General features: G+C 33.7%; 1 pseudogene; it reads right to left on the bottom strand.

Annotated features, from left to right (window-relative positions):
• Positions 1-6,601: 6,601 nt before the first annotated feature.
• Positions 6,602-8,361, bottom strand: LOC149194309 (acetyl-CoA carboxylase 1 pseudogene; annotated as a pseudogene).
• Between the last annotated feature and the right edge of the window lie 749 nt (positions 8,362-9,110).

Raw genomic sequence — 9,110 nt, 5'->3', positions numbered from 1 at the left:
AATCCAAAAATGGATTGTTCCTTATTTACCTGATTTTCACCAGTTCCTTCTGCATGGTCATCATGATCTGCCATTGTTTCTCCTCCAAGTGAACTGCTCTCAACAGGCTGAGAAGTCTATTGGCTCTAATAGTCCCCTTCATCCCCTTTATGGGTTGTGTCACACTTGGACCGCTACTGCTAGAGTTCAAGTAGACTGTTCCTACGTGATGAGTCCGATTTTGTTTGGACTTTCTTCCTGCAAAAGAAGGCCCAATATGAGATTTGATTTCAGGTTTATTAGTATTTCCTTAGCCCCTAGTGGGCTTCAAATGCCTACCTATTTTAGACATTCATTTCAAAAAATGAAAAAACAAAATTCCAGTAAAATGTTGCAATTCAAAAATAACTTAAACACCTATGAACTCCTTCAAACAATAGAAGCACACTATAGAAAAAAACAACAAACTTACCCCGATTACAGAAAATAGAAAATTCTTACCAATTCAAATCGCCTTGCTGGCAATGGCGCCAAAATGTTGGGTGTAGGAATTGCACTTAAGCAAGCTCCTTCAACACTTATTTCTCAACCCAGGGGTTTCTTAAACTTAGAGACGAAGCACAGGTAATACCAGAAGCAATATGAACTTTTCCTATTTCTATTCCTACTTCTCAATTGAAATCTTGTAGAATGAAAAAGAAAAATCTAAAAGGAAACTGACACCAAAGTAATTCTAGTGCTAGAATGTAAAAGAATAAATTTGTGAAGAAATCAAATAAAGTAACTTTCACACTACTGTAAAAAATCTTAACTACTGAAGTGAAACTCTATGCTTGTCCTCAGTATAGGTGGTGGCAATTTAACAAGTGGGCCCTTGAAAATATTTTCCTTCTAAATGATTTTCCTTCTCACACTCAGCGGTCATTCCTGTACTCTTGCAATCTACTTGCACTAGTATAGGTACAAAACTTATGTGAGAAGTATATTTTACACTTATATTGAAGACTTATGTTTTCATGTAGGGGCTCTAAGACTCAAGTATTGGAGCACTCTGTTCCTGTGACAAGACACTGGTCCTTGTACTAGAACAGAGCTTCCTACACCAAGTATTGCAATTTAATTTTGAGAAAAATAAAAGAGCATGTTAACTATAAAAAGAATTGCAAATGTGAGCAAAATCTGAAATAACTTGCACACGAAAAAGAATGCTTTACTCAACTGAATCTCACAAATAGAAATAACTTTTAAGATGAAAGCAATATTAAAAAGTTAAAGTATACTTTATTCAGTCAAAGGACTTTTCATGCAATCAAATATAACTTGAAAGAGTTCATGACAATATTTCAGATTACTTCTAATCCTTTTCCTTAAATAGTGAGGTGGAATCATAAATTAAGATGTTGCAATATCATTCTTTCTTATCTCATGAAGTCATCTTTAATCTTTAGAAGTTTAACCTTTAATATTGGAAATGCTTCCTTATGATGATGAATGCTTACTTTGTATAAATATATTAAATCATATAAATGGAAAAGAATGAAACACTTGTTGTAAATGAACTAGCAAACCAGAGTGCAAGATCCTACATGCACAGGTGCAGGAACGTTCTTATCCAAGTGAAAGAAAACTAGAAAATAAACTACAGGAAGTAAAGTAATTTAATTCGACTTTCACACAATGGATATGTTCACACTTTGACTATTTAACGAAGCAAATCAAAATTCTTAAGCAAGAATGAATTCACGCTTCTACAAATAAAAATAATTAACACACCTTTTAGATAATGAAAGCAAGAGGGTAAATGAGTTGGGTTGGTTGGGCCGTAGCCAACTGGCTCGTTTCCCATTTTAGGAAATGAAAACCTTCAGCACGTTACTAACACATCAATGAAGAATTATAACGGAGAATGAGAAAATCATGGTGCAACTCCTTGTATTAATTCCAATCAGCAAATATACATTTGAGTTCAAGTCCAAACTAGAACGAGGACGACAACGAGATTAAAAATGAACTAGAAATTACAACAGCACTACTATCACTATCACTTACTAACCTAGTTTTATATGAAAGCTATATTTTATACAACCCTTCAGCCTATGGCTGTAACCAAAAATTACACAGTCATTCCAAATCAAACCTTTCGGCTGAAACGAAATAACAAACAAAATTACAAAATTAAGCCAGCGGCTATAATAATGTGAGAACTATTCGTTAGCCATAGACCTAATCCTCGGCCATATCCCTAACTATCCTCCACTTTGATTTCAACTTTGGATCACCACAACCAAACTGGACAACGTGGACCAATATGCCTGCATGAAGTGATTGAGCTATTGCGGAGATCACATAATGGATAGTTGTTAGCGGTGCAAGAATCTACCTACACTAGATCAAGCTAGTATAACGATTAATACTTTAGCTTATCAAATATTTTAGGAAGGTAAATATAAGTTACAAGAAATATTAAAGACATGAAATCTATTTAAAATTATTAAATAAGCACCTAATAACCCTTAAACATGAATTATGAAGTTTATGTAGAAATAGACAGTATTCTTGGACTAGTGCAGGAATGAGGAGGTTTATGGAGATAAATAGAGTTTAATGATTGTGGTTTTGTAATAGGAAGGGGGTAAATATAGATCATTTAGGCCTACCAATAGCCACCACATCTCTTCTTCGATATAAACTACCATTGCCTGAGCTAGTTTATTCCTACCATATCTTATCTCCTTATCCCTGAACCCGCGTAATATTCTCCACCACCATATATTAAATACTCCACCATATATTAACTACTCCATAAAAATCCTCCATGTAACATCTTAAATTCATGGTTTTTGATAAGACATATCCCATGGCTTTGAATATTCAACATGCTAGATTAGTATATATCACATATTTTATAGGGGAGAGCCTTCTATTGTTGTGTAGGGACCAGTAATAATTATTGTATTGGTCTAACACATCCATAAAAAAATCATCATAAACCAAATGTAATGCAATATAGAATCATTTATTTCATTTTTTCCTTAGGATGTGCTTTAAGGCCCAATATTTTGTATTTGAACCCACCTCACTCTCCTTATGTCACACATTATATTCCTTCATAGGTGATATGGGCCCGTCATAACTACAATTTGTTCAGGATTGTTACTCAATAGAATGAGTTAGTTCGAACCCAAATCCATTCAAAGTCTACTAAACTCGTGTTAGTCTCTATCTATTAGATATGAACTTTCTTTAAGGCTGGATTATAGATATATAAAAGATAACATCCATAGACTCTAGAGGACCACTTAAATAATTATCAATACGAAAATAACCATACCTTCTAGTTTATTAACCAATTTTAGTGCCACTGTAACCTAAAATAGTTACTCAATACAATGAGTCTATTCAAACCCCAATCCATTCAGAGTCAAATAACCTTGTGTCAATCTCTATCTATTAGATATGAACTTGCTTTAAGATTGGATTACAAATATATAAAAGATAGAATCCAAAAACTCTAGAGGACCATTGAGCAATAAGACACAAATGAGAGATGCAATGAGCTAGTTAATATCCAAGAAGGCTATCTTATCCTTTACTAGGCTAGGGAGAAAAGCCAACAATGAAGGATAAGATAGCCTTTGAATGTAACATTGCAAGGGTTCTCTTACAGTTATAGATAAACAATGAATTTGTACAAAATAATGCATAACAAGGATTTTAAGAGGATCTTTCTCAAGCGAGAAACAATGAAATTTGATAGTTTGCAAAAAGTAACCTTAAATGCATAATTTTGTTTATGTATATCCACAACCTTATGAGGAAACTTATTTCTCTCTAGGAATTGAAGCCAACGAATACTCTTATTGATCCTACATTGAAAAGGTATGGTGCTTCCATTCATTACATATGATATTTGGGGGTTCTTTTCCTACCATTTTTTCACAAATTATAGTGCATGGTTATTTGTTCATTATTTGGGATGGCACAAGAGCATGTAATCATCTAGAGCTTGCGTAAACAAGCATGTAATTAGCATGGGAAAGTTGGATGATTTGGAAATACACTACTAGTTCTGACAATGACAACTTAACGACTAACAGTTAACTCAGCTCATGGAAGCTCACAAATTTATAATCTCTCAACTTTCCCTATTTTGTCTCATACCTTTATATCTACAAAATTTATCCTTTTTTACTTCATCTCTACATAATGAAACCAAATTGCAAGTCATTATACCTTGTCTCGGTATAGTCACAGATTCCACAATTATGTCCTCACCTACAGGGAGTATTATATAATTCTTAGATTGCCCAAACATAAATTAATAAATTATCTTGCAAGAATTCAAGAAAATAATAAGTGATACATATATGAAATGAAATGAATATTTACATGTATTTTGGAAGGTGGACTCATAAAAGTATCCATCCTTGATGAAAAAAATATGTATGACCAGAAATGATTTGTGGAAGGGTAATTGATACCTCAACCTAGTTAGTTTTGTCTATAAAAATCATCTTCTAAATATCCACATAAATGAAATTTTAACTTCCAAGGAAATTCAAATTTTCAGAAAAGATTCCATGTCTTGTTTATTTGGAAACTTTGTATTCAACTTTATTGTCATCCTAGTCATGAGAAACTGCTCAATAGATCCCGGAAACCCTTCTAAACATCCCATGTGTAAAAATCCATTCCCATCCAGACCACTTCCATTACAAGGAGTGAATGGTGCATCTAGTGGCATTGGTGGGCTAGAGGAGAACAGTTTAATACTAGGAACTGCAAAATCTTGATTGAAACTCATGTATCTCATGGATGAGACATCAAATGAGGATGGTTGCATGAACACAAGCACTTCCATTATGCTTTCAACCTAGATGATGTAAACAATTGGATCATTTTTCGATTGGTTTCTTCAAATGTAAGGCATAAAATGCATTGGATCACAAAAACATGTACATACTAACAAGGAGAATATAAGCTAGCTTTGAAATCTTACTTTCCAAAATTGTCAAGTGAAAAATGTGTGATCTGGTGTGTAAGTTGAGTAGAGAGCCCACTAGAGACAACATAATGTTTCTTTCTTGTTTGAAGTTGTGGTTGTTGAATATATTGTAAGTATGAGTACACTCTTTCAATAATATTCTCAACACATTAGTTTCTATATCATTAAAATTTTGTGAAAAATAAACTGAATGCAACAACTAAACAATTATGAAAAGCTAGTTCCATGCCAAATCCTGGTTGCACACATCAAATTCTTTACAAAATTCATATGTTCAAGTATGGAAAAATTGAACATAATTAAGGATGGTTAAGTACTTATTAAGCTCAAGTCTTGGTGCCTCTACTTTGTAAATAAATAGAGATAGGAGGTTACCTAGTGCCCTTTCCATCACTATGAGGTGGTGTTGTTTTTCAAGAAAATGGTTGAATAACAAGATCTTCTCTTTTAATTTCAACCATATGTATTAATTCATGAAAAGTTCATGATTTTCCCTCTCAAGTCTTTGCCACAATATAAAATTTAGTAACAATTTTCATGTCAAGTTTAATGACACAAGCAGAACATTTAGGTTTTTTAGAATACTGGAAATTTTATCGATCATGCCTTAAATGATTTGATCTACCTTGTTACTCATACTATTAATCCACATTAAATACTTTTTCACCAAGTTAATCAATAACAAACATATCACTTCCTCAACTTAAATTATGTTGGTTAAATTCTTCACATTCATTACCTGTTCTACCAACCTTCCAATTTGTGTTTGTGTTTGTGCCAATAGTGCACTTTTTGCAAGTTAGGTTCTTGTGATGCCCAACCTTGTATGAGGTTATGGGAAAAGGAATGTCATATGTGACAAATGAAAAGGAAATAGAGCTAGAATAGTTAAATGGCTATTATCTAGACCGAAATAAATAGGAGAGAGTTAAAGTTGTAGATAATTCACTACATAAGTTAATAGTGTCTTTATACAAAATTTGTGAAGCATATTATGTATGAGTGAAGGTGTGTAATCCTAAAGATTAAAAAAGTTAGTTTATAGAAAAAAATGAGATTTTTGAAAATTATTGACAACCACAATATAATCCAGGCATAGGGGGATTACACTTCCCAAAAGGAAATTAGCTGCATCAGTTCCTCGATCCATAATATCTAGCTGGAAAAATACATTAAAATCGCATCACTTTCACAACTATTTTTTGTAACAATTTTATCTTTGTAAACACACCTATAGGTTGGTGCTCTGCCATGAAGATTTACGTTAAAATATTAGAATATCCCAATTTAATAAAAATATAATAATGGGTATTTTTTTCGAAGAAACATCTAAAACATCCATGAAAGCTTGGATGTCAAAATGGAAACAACTAAACTCATATCCCATTTTCCATCTCAAATTCCCTACAAATATACTTAACATTAGGATGAACAATTATTTCTAAATGAAGGGCATCAAAATTTGACAAATCTGCATTTGCAAGTGAAACTGCTAGAATTATGCATGTTTCATGCCTGATGTATGACAAAATCATTTCTCTAATCTGGGCTTCAATATCATAAAGTTGATCACCCACTGGAACCTTTTTTATACAAGGAAAGTCCACAAGAGTTATATTAAGAACATTTGGAGAAGGACATGTCATGCAACTCCATGAATTTGAAGGATGTGTCATGCAAATCCATGAATCTAATGGAAATCTAGTTATAAAAAGGAAGCATCTATTTTTCCCAAGCTTTAATTTGTTGTCATATTATTTCAGCCCAGGGATGATCATCCTTGGCTTCATGTAACTTAATCATAAGTGAAATGAGATTCGGGTCAAGCCTATGCATGCATTCAAGCAGATCTTTTGTACAAAATTTGATTTCATTCATTCCCTCTAGTTCTAGTACACCACCTTTTGTTGTTGTTTCTTCATACATTTCAACTTCATCTGAATTAATCTTTCTATCAACTACCATCCATGATCCTCCCCATAGTTCTCCTGTTTTTGGTATGTAAACAAACACAAGTTGCTTGTATATGCAAAGATTCTCCACAATGGTAGATCCAACTTGAAGAATTCCTTCAAAAAGATCCCTTTGACCAATAGAGAACCCTATTAGGTTCACCAATATAAAAAAGAGGAAGATCTTCCTTGTTAAAATCTAGAGAGGTTTGTATTGTTTTACATGCTAAATCTAGAAATTGGACATGGCCTACTTGAGGTACTACACTCTCAGCAGAATCAAGTTGACCAGGGTCTGCAGGAATCACCCACATCACTATTTGGGTCTCAACAACAATAAAACCCACAGGGATGCCCTCAAGCTTCGCTCACCCAGTAACCATTGTTTTTTCCCATGCTTCTAATGTCTTTGTGAAGCACTCTTTGTCAAAGAGGCCACCAAGCCACCTACCATTATCTTCTACACCACGAATAGTTGCGCAAGGATTACACGAATTCTCTGGAGCATATTCAACTAGTCTATCTGGAGGATCTACAGGCTTCACAATATGAAGAGGTCCTCCTATATATGGAGTAATATAGCTAAGCCACTTCAAGATGGATAAGACAACTTCCAAATCATCAAATACAGTTAGATGAACAACACCATTTGTTTCCATGATTTTTGGGCCTCCTAATTGCATATGATGTTATGCACTTCCCATTCGAGAAGCTTATTTAGAGCTGAGTAGCCAATGAAAATTATAGGTTGATTAAGGCGTTGAATACAGTGCATTCCTAACCTCCCAAGGTTTGCACCAATACCAATTGTTCTACATGTTACATATGTCAATGTGAATGTTTCCTAATATGCCCTTGAATAAGCACCTACAATTTGTCCACTTCCTGATAAATTGTCCATGCCAAGTACATCTTCCTTAGCAATGATGTCATAGATAATCCATTTGATTTCACCAGATTATAGATTTAGCTCATGTGTTATTACAGTCAGACCAATGAGTTTATAGTCTTGTGGAGTGAGATAAAGATATTCAAACCCGCAATTCTGAGACAACTCTTCAAACCATCCAACTTTAAAGCAATCTTTGACTTTTGCTGCCACTCCAATTCTTGCACTAGAGTTGGCAGCCAAAAATATCAAAGGAAATTTATTTTGACATGCAAGATTAGTCACAGATGCAAAAAAGGCATATTCTATTGTGCCAAACCTGCATTTTCCATTTTAATTTGGACAGGTGTCATAGTCATGCTACTATAATTCTTCTAAAACTCTTATCAAAGATTTCACCCAAACCACGACCCGAACCAAGATTTTACGCAGACCAAGAAAGATACCGAAAGAACTTGCATTTTCCATGATACAAGTTATAAATCAAAAGTGCTTAACAACCTATACCTTAGTAGAAAAACTGGCCATGAAGGCATCCAATGCCATTGGTTTTGTGTAACCTTTAGTCATGAGGATAAGTATATAAACTGTTTGTGGCATATCCTATTTGATGGTGATTTTGGAAAGGAGAAGCAATTCACATTCTTATTTATCAGACGATATCCAAACACCTTTAGTGGAAAACCCACTTCTGCCTAATCTTTGCAAACTATTTCTCCATTATTTGAATATAATAGCTTTCTAATTACCAAAAACAAAGGTATTGACCAGCAAATTGTAAAATGTTTTAATGGGACTATTTTCAGAAAAAGTGTTTCACCCATGAAAAGTAGATAATGGGCAAGTGATAACCACATAACTTCCCCAGGGAAAATCCTTTTGAGAAATACCAAGAAGAGGCTTACTCTTCTTATAAATCTGAGCTAGATATGGCTAAGGACTTCGGTAACATCAATTAGGTATTCCTATCTATATTGAAGTTAAAAACAAAATCAATAATGGAGGAATGGGTAAATATTACAACTCTTGATAAGTTTTTTTCCAACATGTTTCTTCAAAGTTTAAAACAATAAGAGGGTCAAGGTAGTGCTGCCCATTATACTCAATTATACTTAGGCATGCAACTTGGGAAAAGCCTCAAAGAAGGAAAAAGAAAGAGACAATTTTGAGGATGAAGGTTACTTCCAGTGCTTTGAACCTTACCTATCTACAAATTATAAATGATAGTAGTGATAGTGATGTTATCAAAAGAAACTAAATTATGAGAAAAACCAAATATACTAGA

The sequence above is a fragment of the Pinus tabuliformis genome, chromosome 2_2 (genome assembly GCF_031772625.1).
Source record: "Pinus tabuliformis cultivar Carrire ecotype Pingquan chromosome 2_2, CPIR1, whole genome shotgun sequence".
In the NCBI taxonomy this organism is placed as follows: Eukaryota; Viridiplantae; Streptophyta; class Pinopsida; order Pinales; family Pinaceae; genus Pinus; species Pinus tabuliformis.
Note: the sequence above shows the minus strand (reverse complement) of the source record. Positions and strands in the feature narration are given on the sequence as shown.